Consider the following 15,522-nt stretch of genomic DNA (forward strand, 5'->3'; position numbering starts at 1 on the left):
AGTGCTGATGAAGGTGTGGAGCAACAGGAACTTTCATACATTGCTGGTGGGAGGTTAAATAGTAAACCCCTTTGGCAGCATATCTTAAAGCTAAACATAGGCTTTTTTTTTAACAACCTGGCTATTCTACTCCTAAGTATTAATATTAACCCAAGAGTGATGAGTGCATGCCTCACCAAAAAATACACATTAAAAACGTTCATAGAAAAAAAAAAAAAGTTCATAGAAGTTTATTTACAATAACTCAAAATTGGAAATAATCCAAAAGTCTATCAGCAAGAGAATGGATAAATAAATTATAATATGTTCATACAAGATAACATTAAACAACAATTAAAAATTAGACATCTGTTTCCAGCCAAGATGGAACAACAGGGATCGGATTTACTCTCTCATCTAGAATAAGAGCAAAATGGCCAAGATAGAGCAACAGGGACCAGATTTCCCCTAATCCTCTGACCTGAAACAACCAAAAGAAAATAAAACCAAACAACATATATAAAACAGTGTTTTTCAAAACACTGGACATCAGGCAACAAAAGACAGTGATCCCTCAGAGATGAGAAACAAATGAGTTGAATGTGAAAATTTCCCCAGCTAACTGCTGGGGAAATGGGAATACAGGCAGAACCTTTTGGCCTCCTTGAGTTAAGGAGATGGACTTGACAGTCCAGCAAGATCAAGGTGGAGAGAGTCTGCAGGGCAGAGTACCAGAGAGGAGAGAACTACAAAAAGGGAAGACAGCAAGAGATCTGCTGGACTTTCTCCTCAAGGATACAGTGCTGCACTGATCAACACATGTGTGAGGAAACAGCTTGAGGCCAGAAGAGAATTGTCAGACAGGATTAAAGGGAACAATGTCTGGTACTCACGCAGGAACAGGAACAGTGACTCTTCCCAGCAGCCAGGCTTTATAAACTCATAATCCAGGAGGCATTGGAGAGAATACTCAGGAAGCTCTTGCCTTGGTACTGCATTGCTCTGAACATGACAAACAAGTTATAAAAGCACTACTGAAAGGGTCAAACTGTTTCTAAATAACTTAGCTATCCTAGCACAAGTCTCAAGAATATAGGAATATGAAAATATCCAGCACCCAACAAGGTAAATTTTACCAACAAGGTAAAATTCAAGATGCCTGGCATTTAGTCAAAGATTACCAGGCATGCACAGAAGCAGAAAAATATTAGCATTATTCTCCATAATGAGGAGAACAGTCAATCAATTGAAACCAACTCAGAATGACACAGATGTTAGAATTTGAAAACAAGGATTTTAAAAGTTATTAAAACTGTATTCCAAATATTCAAAAAGTTAAGTAGAGGTTTGGAAAATATAAAAAACATCCATGTCAAACTTCTCGAGATGAAAATGAAAAATACACTGGATGGGATAATGGAAGATTAGACAGTGCAGAAGAAAAGAGAACTTGAAGATATAACAATAGAAACTTTCCAAAAAGAATCTAAAAAAGATGAGGAGTATCAATGACCTCCGGAACAACTTCAGGTGAGTTTTTATATGTACAATTGGAGTACCAAAAGGAGAAGAGGTGGGGGGGGGGGAGGGGTGACAGAAAAATATTTTTTAAAATATTAGGAAATGTCCCAAATTTGATTAAGACTATGAACCCAAGAATATCAATGAACTCCAAGCACTGGAAACATGAAGAAAATGGCACCCTTACACCATTATCAAATTGCTTAAAATTAGTGATAAAGAGAAAAAATTTTAGAGCCCTTAGGGGAAAAAACATTACATCCACAGAAGCAAAGATAAAGATGATAACAGATTCCTTGTCTGCTGTCACTCATGCAAGTGAAGCAATATCTTTAAAGTACTGAAAGAATACAACTGTCAACCTAGAATTCTATACCCAGAAAAAACAACTTTCAAAAAATGAAAGTGAAGATGTATTCAAACATAAATGCTATACCACACCTGTACCACAAAAATTGTTAAAGGAAATTCTTTAGGCAGAAGGATAATGATATCAGCTAGAAATATAGACCTATACACACAATGAGATGAACCAGAAATAATAATTGCATGGATAAATATATAAAGTTTTGAAAAATTATTTAAATCTCTTTTAAAGATTGACTCCTTAAATGAAAATGATATAATGTGTTGTGGAGTTTATAACATATGTATAAGTAAAATGTATGGTAACAATAGTGTAAATGCCAGAAGAGGATAAATGGAAATATAGTACTGTAAGGTTCTTATAATATATGTAAAACTGTATCATATTACTTGAAGGTAGACTGTGATAAGTTAAAGATGTATACTATAAACCTTAAAGTGACAATTCAAGAAACACAACAAAGAATTTTAGCTCAGAAGGAAATAAAATAGTGTCATAAAAATACTCCAAAAATTCAAAAAAAGGCAGAAATAGAAGGAAAAGAGATGGGACAACTAGAAAACAAATAGCAAGATGAGAGACTTAAATATAATTATATTAATAATCACAGAAGCACCTCAACTAAAAGGCAGAGTTTGACAGGTTGGATATAAAAAAACAAGACAGTCAACTGTATGCTGTTTACAGGAAACACACTTCAACATAAAGACACAAATTAGGTTAAAAGTAAAAGGATGGAAAAAGATATACCATGTTAACACTAGTCAAAAGAAAGCTGGAGAGACTCTATTAATATCAGATACAGTAGATTTCAGAGCAAAGAGTATTACCAAGGATAAAAAAAGCCATTTCATAATGGTAAAGGGGTCAATTCATCAGAGGACATAACAATCCTAAACATTTATGTATCTCATAATAGAGCTTCAAATTACTGAAGCAAAATCTGATATAGCTGCAAGGAGAAACAGAGAAGTCCACAATTACTGTCTGAGATTTTAATACCACTTTCCTAATACTGGTAGAGCGCATAGACAGAAAAATCAGTAAGAATGGAGAACACTTGACTATGACCATCAATCAACTTGACCAAACGGACATTTGTAGAACATTCCCCCAAACAAAATCTGATATGTATTCTTTTCAGGTGCATGAAGAACACTTACTAAGATAGATCATATTTGGGGCCATAAAGCAAGTCTCAATAGACAGGATTCAAGTCACTGAGAGTTTATTCTCTGATCACTGTGGAATAAATTTAGCAATCAATAAAAAAGATACCTGGAGAATTCCTTAATATTTGGAAATGAAATAAAACACTTCTAAATATCCATGGGTCAAAGAAGAGATGAAAGAAATTAGAAAGTACTTTGACCTGAATGAAATTGAAAACACAAAATATCAGAAATTGTGGGATGCTGCTAAAACAGCACGCAGGGGGAAATTTATATAACTAAATACCTATAAAGACAAAAAAGGTCTCAAATCAGTGACCTCAGCTTCCACTGAGGAAGCAACTAGAAAAAGAATGATTAAACTCAAAGTAAGAAGGAAGGAAATAATAAAGATCAAAGAAGAAATCTGTAAGGTAGAAACAGAAAAACCATAAAGGAAACCATTTATTCCAAAAGTTGGTTCTTTGAAAAGATCAATAAAATGGATAAATCTTGAACCAGAATCATCAGGGATAAAAAAATGAAGACACAAATTGTCATTATCAGGAGACAGACTGGTAACATCACCATAGATTCTGTAGATATTAACAGGATAATAAGGGAATATTATTAATACTTTATTCTTATAAATTCAACAACTTAAATGAAAAAGACAAATCATTTGAAAGATACAGACTACCAAAGCTCACTCAAAAAGAAATAGATAACCTGAATATTCCTATATTTATTAAGGAAATGGGATTTGTAGTTTAAAACCTTCCTGCAAAGAAAACTCCAGGTCCTGATGGCTTTACTAATGAATTCTTACAAGCATTTAAGGAAGAAATAATACTAATTTTACAGAAGCTCTTCCAGAAAATTGAAGAGAAAGAAAACTTCCCAACTCATTCTATGAGAACAGCACTACATACCAAAGCCAAATAAAGATGTTACAAGATAAGAAAACTATAGGCGATTATTCAACATGAACAGAGATACAAAAGCTCTAAATAAAATTTTAGCAAATTAAATCCAACATTATAAGAAATGATAATACATCATGAATAAGTGGGCTTCATTCCAGGCAAAAGAGTTTGGTTCAACATTTAAAAATGAATTAATATATTTCATCATATTAACAAACTAAAAAAGAAAAACCATATGGCTACCTCATTAAATGCAGAAAAGTTCTGACAAAATCTGACATCCATTCCTGATAAAAGCTCTCAGCAAAGTAGGAATAAAAAGAAACTTGCTATAACCTGATAAAGGACATCTACTAAAAACATATAGCTAACCATACTTAATGGTGAAAGACTGAATGCTTTCCTTCTAAGACGGAGAAAAAGACAGCAGTGTTTTCTCTCACCACTTCTACATTGTACTGGAAGTTCTAACCAATGCTGTCAGGCAATGAAAAGAAATAAAATGTATCCGGATTGGAAAGGAAGAAGTAAAATTGTCTTTATTTTCAGACAGCAAAATTGTCTGTAGAAAATCTGATGAAATCTAAAAAAGACTATTAGAATAAGTGAGTTTAAGTAAGTTATTAGATATAAGGTCAATATGCAAAGAATCAATTGTATTTCTGTCAGCTGCCAATGAGTAATAGAAAATTAAGTCAAAAAGAATATCATTTACAACAGCACGAAAAATATGAAATACCTAGGGGTAAATTTGACAAAAGATGTGAAAGACCTATACACTTATAACTATAAAACATTATTGAGAGAAATTAAAGAAGACTTAAGTAAATGGAGAAATGTACTATGTTTATGAGTAAGAAACTCAGTATTATTAAGATAACGATTCTCTCTAAATTGATGTATAGATTTGACACAATTCCAATAAAATTCCCAGCAGACTTTTTGCAAAAATTAACAAACTCATTAAAAACCCTTTATGAAATGCAGGGGACCTAGAATAGCCAAAACAAATTTCAAAAAAAGAATAAAATTCCAGGAGTTACACTACCTAATATTTGCATTATTATGAAACTACAGTAATAAAGATATCATGTTATTGGCATCAGGTAGATACATAGTGGAACAGAATATAGACCCACAAATATATGGACAACTGAATTGTGGAAAAAGTGTGATGGTAATTCAGTGGAAAAAGGGTAATCTTTCAATAAATAATCCTGGGACAGTTGGATATCCACATGCAAAAGAGTGAACTTCAATCTATACCGTGTACAATATGCAAAAATTAACTTGAAATTGATCATAAATCTAAATGTAAAACCTAAATCCTTAAACCTTCTAGAAGGAAACAAAGGAGAAAATACTTGTGACTGGACTAGCCAGAGATTTTATTTTTTAGATACATCAAACTCGTGACCTATAAAAGAAAGAGTTGATTGATTAAATTTTATCAAAACTACTAACTTCTGTTTTAGAACACTCTTAAGAGAATGAAAAGGCAAGCCACAGACTGAGAGAAAATATTTACAAATCATATATTGATAAAGGACTTGTATCCAGAATATATAAGGAACACTCAAAACCCAATAATAAGGAAAAACAACCTGATACAAGAGTAAGCAAAAGATTTGAAATGATGCTTCACCAAAGAAGGTACATGGTTGGCAAATAAGCTCAGGAAAAGCTTCTCAACATCATCAGTCATTAGGGAAATACAATTAAAACTACGATGAGATATGGCTACACACCTACTAGAGGAGCTTAAATTTAAAAGACTGATTGTATCAAGTGCTGATGGTGACGTGGAGGAGCTGCCTCCCTCGTAGGCTGTTGGTGGGACTATAAAAATGGTAAACTATTCTGGAAGACACTTTGGCAGTTAAAAAAAAATTACACATATACCTATCGTATGAGCCAGCATTTACCCAAGAGAAAAGGAAATATATATTCACACACAGACCTGTACATGAATATTCATAGCAGCTTTATTTGCCATAAACTGGAAACAACCCAAGTGTCAATCAACAGGTGAATGGATAAACAAACTGTTGTCTATCCACACAAAGAAATACTACTCAGCAATAAAAAGAAAGGAACTATTGACACCTGCTACAACATGGATGAATCTCAAAGTAATTATGCTGAGTGGAAGAATCTATACAAAAAAGTGGACTGTATTAATCCATTTATATAAACTTCTAGGAAATGTAAACTAATCTATAATGATGGAAAGAATATCTGTGTTTGTGGGGGTTGGAGAAGGGGAGGAAGGGGAGATGACCAAGGGGTACAAAGACACCTTTGGGGCGATGGATATGTGCATTATCTTGATGATGGTGATGGTTTCATGGGTGAATACGTATGAGCAATCTTATCCAATTGTACACTTCAAATATGTATAGTTTATTGTGGGTCAGTTATACCTCAATAAAGTTGTTAAAGATAAACTACTCGTATAAGCAACAACTGAATAAATTTCACATGAATTCATTCAGTAAATTCACTGAATACATTTTTCTTATTGACTCTAAGAAACTAGACACAAAATACCTACAGTATGAGTCCATTTATATTAAGTTCAAGAACAGACAAAGCTAATATGTGGTGAAAATAAAATCAGAATAATTGATACCTATGAGGGGTGGGAGTGGGATTGACTAGTAAGAGGCATGAGGAAACCTTCCAGGATGTTGGAAATACTCTTGATCTTGACCTAGGTGCTGGTTTTTTAGGTCTTAAAAGCGTAAGGAGTCATACATTTAGAATAAGAATACTTTATGCACTTCATGTGTGTTATACCTCAGTAAAGAAAAGGAGAAAGAAGACCATGCAGTGCATTAAATGCCAGTACTGAAATGGCAATGAAAGTCTTTGGAGCAGTGTGGGATTGTCCTTTGAGAGTTACCAGGAAACAAAGATGCTCTTCAAAGAACAGCATAAGGCACATTCTTATTAGTGAGTATCCAGCCACAGAACCCTTGCAGAATTGGAAGCTGACTCTAAAGCAGGCACTGTGTCTTTTCCAGCTGGTATTTGTCAGACCTTCTGTTTCTAATGGCATAAATATAACTGACTGCTTCTGAAAAATTAAGAGTTTTTCTACTTATGAGAAATGAAGAAATTAAAGTAAAAGGACCTTATTAAGGACTGGGAAGAATGTCAATGTTCATTAATTCATGCTGTGCCGAATCTCTTGGATTCAAATCCAGCAGCCAAGAAGTCAAATTTGCTTCTATTACTAATGGAGCAGCAAGCTTTGGACCGTATGTTCGGGAAAGCCCTTGACAACGTAGCAGAAAGAGAACATCAGCTTTTATTTGGTGCATAATGGGGCATTCCTGGCCTCTTAACCTTTTTCTGGTATAGGGCCAGGATTCCCTACCAGATGTCTAATTTTATTCTGAGTGTGCTATTTGCCCATGGGTAGATGGCACAAAGCGGAACACAGAATAAACCACTCTGCCTGGAACCCAGTTTTCACGTTGGCCAATGCTTGCTGACTTCCTCAACCGCAGACCAGGTCTGCCTTCCCAGCCCCTTGGGACTTCTTTGCCTTCTCCAACCTTGGCTGACTTAACTTGCATTGGGTTTTCATCCTCCCAGCCTTGTGGTATCTACCAGGTCTCTCCTGTGGAGAAGGAGTCTTGGTCCCATTTATGCTGATGTCCACTGCCCGTGGCCGGTGCCAGGAAAACAGGAAGGAAGTCACAGCCATCCCCTTCCCAACATGGAGGCTCTGCCTTTGTTAATCCTCTGCTCTGCTTCAGATCCCTCCTTCTCTAGATTGTGAAAGGAGTTCTTATCTTGTGGGAAAGCTCTAAATCAAGAAATGAAACATGAAAGACCTAGATAAACTTGGGTCACATATTCTATTTGTAGAAGTCTGTGAAGATGCTGAGGGACCATCAGAGGAAGCAGACACTGGGGTAATGTAAGCCGGGAAAACTGAGGCAACCAGAACACATTTTTAATGGCAAAAATGATATCTATTGAGGTTTTTTTTTTTTTTTAAGATTTACTTATTTATTTTATTTATTTTTGGCTGCGTCAGGTCTTAGTTGCGGCACACAAGATCTTTGTTGTGGTGCATGGGCTTCTCTCTAGTCGTGGTGTGCGGGTTTTCTCTTCTCTAGTTGTGGCGTGCAGGCTCCAGGGCACGTGGGCTCTGTAGTTGTGGCACGCGGGTTCCAGAGCGTGTGGGCTCTGTAGTTTGCGGCACATGGGCTAGAGTTGAGGCGCGCAAGCTCCGTAGTTGTGGCGCGCGAGCTCAGTAGTTGTGGCGTGCGGGCTTAGTTGCCCCGCGGCATGTGGGATCTTAGTTCCCTGACCAGTAATCGAACCTGCATCCCCTGCATTGTAGGTGGATTCTTTACCACTGGACCACCAGGGAAGTCCCTCCGTTGAGTTTTGAGCGTTCCTTCCCTATGACACCCTCTGCCCTGATTTCTTTAAAAAACTATTTTTGGTATTTAATTCGTACTAAGTTCAGGGGCAAAAAAACCTTTATTTTTCTACATCGTGAATATTTCTTTTGTTCTAAGTGATTTTCCTGCTTCACACAAACACACACAACCCAGTTTATAAATTCCTTCCTTTGGAAGTTTGTAGTTCCATTTGTAACAGTATTTAAAAATAAATACATTATAAATTTGTTATTATTGTCTGAACAAACTCAGCACCCGTATCTCACATGTGATCTTACTACAGACAAGCAGAGTTCTACAGAATAGATTTTTTGTGTGTGTTTTGACCCTAACAAAGTGACTTTGAGACTATAAATAGTTATAAGAAAAAATGACTATTTTATGTACTTTAATTTTTTTCTTGAGATTTCCATTCCCTCCCACACTTATACACACAAAACTCAAACCATAAAAAGGTGTGTTTAAAATAACTTCTAAATTCCCCACTATGTTATGTTTCCAGGCCAGATTACAGTTAAAACAAAATTTTGACAGACAGAATAACTTATCACTTAGGCCACAAATCTTGGTCTTTGGAAAAGAAAATGAATAGTACAGTCTAGGGCTTCCCTGGTGGCGCAGTGGTTGAGAATCTGCCTGCCAATGCAGGGGACACGGGTTCGAGCCCTGGTTTGGGAAGATCCCACATGCCGCGGAGCAACTAGGCCCGTGAGCCACAACTACTGAGCCTGTGCGTCTGGAGCCTGTGCTCCGCAACAAGAGAGGCCGCAATAGTGAGAGGCCCGTGCACCGCAATGAAGAGTGGCCCCCGCTTGCCGCAACTAGAGAAAGCCCTCTCACAGAAACGAAGACCCAACACAACCAAAAATAAATAAATAAGTAAATAAATTAAAAAAAAATAGTACAGTCTTAAGGCCACTGTCCTTGTGTGTATGTTAGTGGCCCCCTTCTCCTCCAAATGATGATGTTACCCGATTCTTGATGATGGAGGAATTTGGCAAGTGGAGTCTTCACATGTCAGCTGGCTTCCATCCCCTCCACAGGATGCTCACCTCTTGGGTAGTTTGGAGAAGTAGAGAAGTCAATGTCCTTTTGTTCCTAATTTTATTCTGTTTGTATTGCTTCTCATATCTTTGATTCATGTTTTTACTTATGGCCGAGTTCATCTCTTTTCCATTAACTCATCAAACACTTACCAAGTGCCTACTATGTGAATTTGGACTCTGAAGCCAGACTGCTGAGTTGATACCTAGCTCTGCTGCTTACTAATTCTGGACCTTGGGCAAGGTCCTGTGCCTCAGTTTTGTTATCTGTAAAATGCGGATGATAATAGTACTTATTGTATAGGTTGTTCTGAGGATTATGTGAGTTGTATATAAAGAGTGTAGGATGTTGTTGGACCCAGGAAGTCGTATGTAAGGGTCACTGTCATTGTTTGCTGTTGTTGTGATGGCAGATGCCAGCTTTGAGCTACATGCTGTGTACCCAAACAGGCTGCTTCTCAAGGAGCTTCCCTTCTAATGCCACAGGCAGGATTTCTACCCAAGCCTGATGTATCTAGACCAGAGTTTCTCAGCCTCGGCACTATTGGTATTTTGGGCTGGGTAATTCTTTGCTGTGGGACTGTTCTGTGCACTGTTAAAAGTTTAGCAGCATCTCTGGTCTCTACTCACTAGATGCCAGTAAGACGCTCCTTCAGTTGTGACCATGAAAAATGTCTCCAGACGTTGCCAGATGTTCCCTGGGAGGCAAAATTGCCTGCAGTTGAGGACCGCCTGTTGAGCTGGGTCAATCCACCTGCAGAGGCAGCACTGTGGTTCCCCCTGCTTTCTAGGGAGACCCCTGGCTACCTGTGGTCATCTTCCCTCCGAGCTTGTTTTTGAAGATCCATGTTACGTTTTACAGGTGTCTCTTAACCACATGTTTGGAACCATAGGGACATTTCTTCTGTGACCACTGTGGCTTCCTTAGTAGGAGGGACTCCTTTTTAAAATAGCCTCCTCCTTCTCAATTTCTTGGGCTTCTTTAGAAAGAGGAAGGAGAGGGACTTCCCTGGTGGTCCAGTGGTTAAGACTACATGCTTTCACTGCAGGGGGCACTGGTTCGATCCCTGGTCGGGGAACTAAGATCCCACATGCCGTGCAGCCAAAAAATAAAAATAAAAAAGAGGAAAGAGAGAGACATAATCTTCCTAGCATTTCAGTTCAGGGCTCCCCGTGAAGGCAAGCCCCCTGACCCTTTATAGCTTAAGGCATTTACTGCTTACCAGTATGGGGAACAAGCAGGGATCGCAGGACCACACATGGGGAATCTAACTATGGGAGTTTGTGTGGCCATAGTCCTTGGTCCTTGCTGATGGTTAACACTGAGAGAATGCTCACCATGTGCCAGGCTCTGTGCTAAGCACATGATGAGGATTGTTCACATTCACCCTCGAAGGCAGATATTTTTAGCCCCGTTCTATAGGTGGGGAAACCTCAGCTTAGAGATATTAAGATCGCAGCTACCAAGTGGCAGAAGCAGGATTCAAACCCGGGCGACTGAATGCAAAGTGCTTAACCCCAGCGATGCTTATCCTCAGCGGCACCTCCCTCTGGTCTCTAGGAAGCAGCAACTCACTTCTTGGGATGTCCCCTGTCTGTGCCCTAATTACCTGTCGGTTCCTAGAACCCATCCTGGTCGTATACAGCTGTCCATCAGTAACTTCAGGCTGACCTGAGATGTGATGGGAGTGATTTTATTTTGTTTTGTTTGCGTGCTGATAATGTCACAGCTGAGACCCCCCCCCATCCCCCGCCCCTATTTCTTGGCTCTGCCTATGCTAAAAACCAGACCATTTCCTTCCCTGTGTTTAGGCTCACTGTACGCTTCTGCTAAATGACAAGGGTCGCTGTGGTGTAAACCAACCTTGTAAATTAGATTAGAACATTTGAGCTAAGCCCTTCGGTCACAGAACTTACCCTGTTGGCACCAGGTGTCCTAATATCTAAATTTCCCTAAGACGAACCTCTTTAAAACTATCAATACTAATTCTGTAAGCAAAAAGTGATCACTTTTAATATAGCTCCAGTTCTGCCCCAGGCAAAGAACCCCATATAAGCCCCAAATAAGAACTTAGTATGGAAAGAGAATTATACCTAATTTCAAGGGCCTTTACTAGAATTTTATTGTATTGAATATTGTTCAAAATATGTTGCCCATTGAAGGTATGGTGTCTTTTTTCCCCTAGTTTATGCTAACAGGTTATGGTTTGGACCATAAATCCATCTATTACCTGATTTCTCTTTGGCCTACCTTGGTTTCCTTTTGCTGAGGCCACATGGATCTGCTTTACTTTTCCACTTTGTATTAAAACCCTTGGCTTTAAGATCATTGTCCTTATAATTTTAGTAAAAGCATCAGCATCTGTAGAAAGCACTCAGAGAAAATGAAGGTCATAAAATGTCAGAGTACAAAAGAATTATGTAGAATCTTTGCCTTAGAATATTTCTGAGTAGCATCAAGAACATCTTGTTCTCTTTCTTTATTCTCCTCCCACGCCTTTTACAGGGACACTCCATGTCCATGCACAGAACCACAGGAGGAGGGCGTAGAGTTCAGTCTGGAATTAATCATCGATGCAAAAAAATGCAGGAGGTTTATTGAGCACTTGCTGTGTGCCAGGCACTATACAAGGTCCTGGGGATATGATGGTGTGGTACTGGCCTCTCCCTGGAGGAGCTCAGGGCCTAATGGGGGCGACAAAAATAAACGATCACGGTGCAGTTGGGGAGATGCTATGATCGTGTCTGACCATTGAGTTTGGGATCACAGAGGAGAACGGTGATGCTGATAGTGACACCTAACATTTACTGAGCACTTTTAACATGCTTGACACTGTACTTTCTACACATTATCTATTTTTTAAATCCTCACAACAACTGTGTGAGGTAGAAGCTACTCTTATCCCCATTTTACAGATGGGGAAATTGAGGCTCAAAGAGAAGTTCCCTAAGCTGTGTCTTAAAAGCCAAGTAGGAATTATCCAGGGGGAAGAAATGAGGAGGTGGAGATTCTGGAATGAGGGAAAAGCAAGTACAAAAACACAGAGACGAATGGATGGGATGACCTCTGTGTATCAAGAGGGCATTGGGAGCTGGGGGTACACCATGTGGTTCTGCCCATGGTTAAGTGATTTCAACCTTTTGACTTGTTTTTTCATTGAAGAGCAACGTATGCTTCCTCAAGTAATGGGCCGCTTAATTATGTAATGCACCCACGTGATGGGGGTGAACTCCTCAACCTTGAAGTGATTGTTCAAGTGACTCTGATTTTAGGCTTGTGGGAAATAACAGCTGGGCCTCTCTGGGAAAGTCGTAGGGCTGGCAGGATCCCAGGGGGTGTTGGGTTCTCAGGCTTCCAAGCTGGACTTCAAGTGTCCTTAGGCAACTCAGCCTCTGTGACATTTGCTTTGTCCCTCAGATGTTCAAGTCTGTATCCCCAGAACCTACTTCACTTGTATAATCCATAAAATGGGGATACCAGTGAAGGCAAGGCATTTCAGGTGATTAATTCTAGCTCAGATGAAAGCCTTTAAACCATTTGGTGAAAGGTGAGGCATAAATAATCCCACTTCACAAGATTCCTTCATTAACTAGTCACCAGCGATCTGAGTCCTTATATGTAGAGCTGGCAGATGTTAGATGTACTAGGAAAACCGTCTTGGCCTCTGCTTCGTACAATTTTAGTTCACAGCGGGTGGGTACAAATAAGAGCAAACCAGAGGTGGAATTTTTTTCCATACAAGGAGCATGCCTAGTGGAAAAGCAGCCTTTTCAGCAGGGGAAGGCAGGTCGAGCAGGACAGCCCCTGATTGTCTGATGCCATCAGCCTTGTCTGATGGCTTCTCCTTTGCAAGGGCTGATCCCTGACATTGAGTTGGGGGAGGGTGATGATCGCATTGAAATATCTGCTCACAGGCAAGGCCCTGCCTTCCTCCACACCCTCTCTCCTCCTCTAAAGACTTTCTGGAAAACAGAGCAAAAACAATGAGGCAACCCCAAGGGTTGATGAGAAGTGCATTCTCCGTGCAGCCACGATTACCCTACGCCTTTGTCCCCGTGGACTCTGTGAAGGGTATGGCTGTCAGGTGTCGCTCCTCCCTGGGCAGGGTAATCTGCACTGATTGACTTGTCCATTGTCCTTCCCCTGGAGCTAAAAACAAAACAGGAAAGGCTGCTTGGTGGGGATAGAGGGGAGCTTGGTGGCCAAATGCTGTTGCTTTCCCGGCGTTGGACACAGGCTCATTCTCTCTGAGAAACTTACATCCAAAGGCAGTGACTTTGAAAGGACCGTGGCTGTGGAATTAGAGACAGATGCTTAGCTGGCCATGAGTAGATATTAAATTGTATTAAACTATGCAAACCGCATTTCTCATGCAAGGCCTGTTTCAACCTTACATCAGCCCTTGGGCTGCATTTGCATCTCTATAGAGAAGGAAATAAAAGCAGCATGTCACTTACTCATTTCTATTCATAACTGTGAGCTGTTATTATTCTAGCTCTTGTCTCCCCTACACAGCACGGGCCAGATTAATCTCTCTAAACCTCCATCAAGAGCTAGCTGCCAGCATTTCACTTTATCAACTCCTGTTTATAAGGCCCAGGAGCTGAGAAGGATATAAGGAGACGTAAGATGGGACTAATTTTAAGGTCACCAGACATCCTGCTTTGTCTGGGACTGTCCTTGTTTATGCCTGTTACTCTGATATAATTAGTAATAAGACCCCCTTCCACTCTCAGAAGTGATCCAGTTTTAACGATGAATTACACGGTCACCCTACTCATGCCTTTCAAGTGCTCATAAGCTAGAAGGGGCAGAAAGTATGAAGCAAAATAATTGCAGAACAAGGTAGACACTGGAGGAAGAGGGTCAGAGGAGGAAGGGAGCCACCCCAGGCCTGAGATTGACAGGGCTGCCTACGCAAGCCTAGGCTTCAAAGGATGAGGAAGACCCAGACAAAGGGGGAAGGAGACCTTGATGAAGGTAGGCAATCAGCATGGGGAACGGTACGTGTTCAGGGTTCTCAAGGGGCCACATAGATGGAGGTTTCTCCCGAGGAGAGGACAGAGTGGACTGGAGAGGTGGGAGGGATGCATCTGGAGGGCTTGAAAGGTAGCGGGGATCTTGTGCCTTACTTTGGAGCCTGCAGGAAGCCACAGGTAAGGGCATGAAAGACTCAAGGTGAATAGGAGGATTAAACTGCTCCCGGTCTAGGACTGGTCACCCAAGTACTAGCTGCAGATACAGGATCTGAATGGTGGAGGCTGTGCTCTCCGCCGTCATGCCATTCTGCCTACCTGTCTCCCATGTCCCTCATGATTAACTAGGCAAATTAAAATTTTCCACACATGACAGCGTGAGGCAAATGGATGTTCCGCTGTCTTTGGTTTCCTCTAAGCAAAAGTCTCCAGCCAAGAGTTGACGTGAGCTTGCTGTTTTCACATCATTTAAAATAATGATTTTAGCATGATTTTTGACAGGAAAACAACCCAAAGCCTGCATTTACAGGAGCAGGCTGTGCAGTTAGGACAGGTAGGACCCTTCAGGGGGCCGTCAGAGAATGACTGGGGTGTTTCTGTGTTCCATGGAGGTAATCATCTTCTTAGTAATTCTGCTGACTGTAGTCAGAGGTAAGGTTCCACATGTGCAGCGAAGCTATTTGTTTCATCTGTGTCACTTCTATCTCGTCTCTTCATTCCTTTTTTTTTTTCTTTCTTTCAACTAAAACCATTTATCGGGTACCCCAAACATGGCCAGACTCTAAGCTGGATGCCCTCACTTCACTATCACAACAACCATCCAATCCTCTGAGATCAGAGCCTCAGATCAGCCCATTTTACAGTTGAAGAAAGTGAGATTCGCAGAAGTTAAGAGAGCTCCTCGCAAGCCAAACCTATTTTCGTTTGCTAAGCTAGAGAGTCTAACTGTCACTTCCCAAATCAATAATTTTAAAAGTCTCTTTGTTTGTGGAACGTGTGCCCTATGTGTTCATGAGAGGAAACCCCTTGGGGAGTAAGTGATTAACCTTGGTTGCCCAGCAGAATCACCTAGGAAGTTAAAAAAAAAAAAAAACCCACAAAAACTACTGATGCTGGGCTCCGTGCCCCACTCCT

General features: G+C 39.9%; 1 protein-coding gene and 1 long non-coding RNA gene across 2 annotated transcripts in view; both read left to right on the plus strand.

The window, feature by feature from the left end:
- THSD4 (thrombospondin type 1 domain containing 4) overlaps positions 1–15,522 on the plus strand; it is a 576,458-nt gene that overhangs the window by 46,078 nt on the left and 514,858 nt on the right. The gene's annotated exons all lie outside the window — the stretch shown is intronic.
- On the plus strand, positions 1,437–9,264 carry LOC309655576. The gene is made up of 2 exons (XR_014260896.1): positions 1,437–1,509; positions 5,420–9,264. It is a non-coding gene; the product is annotated as an uncharacterized lncRNA (long non-coding RNA).

This window comes from Balaenoptera physalus (genome assembly GCF_965194825.1).
Source record: "Balaenoptera physalus genome assembly, chromosome: 2".
Classification (NCBI taxonomy): Eukaryota; Metazoa; Chordata; class Mammalia; order Artiodactyla; family Balaenopteridae; genus Balaenoptera; species Balaenoptera physalus.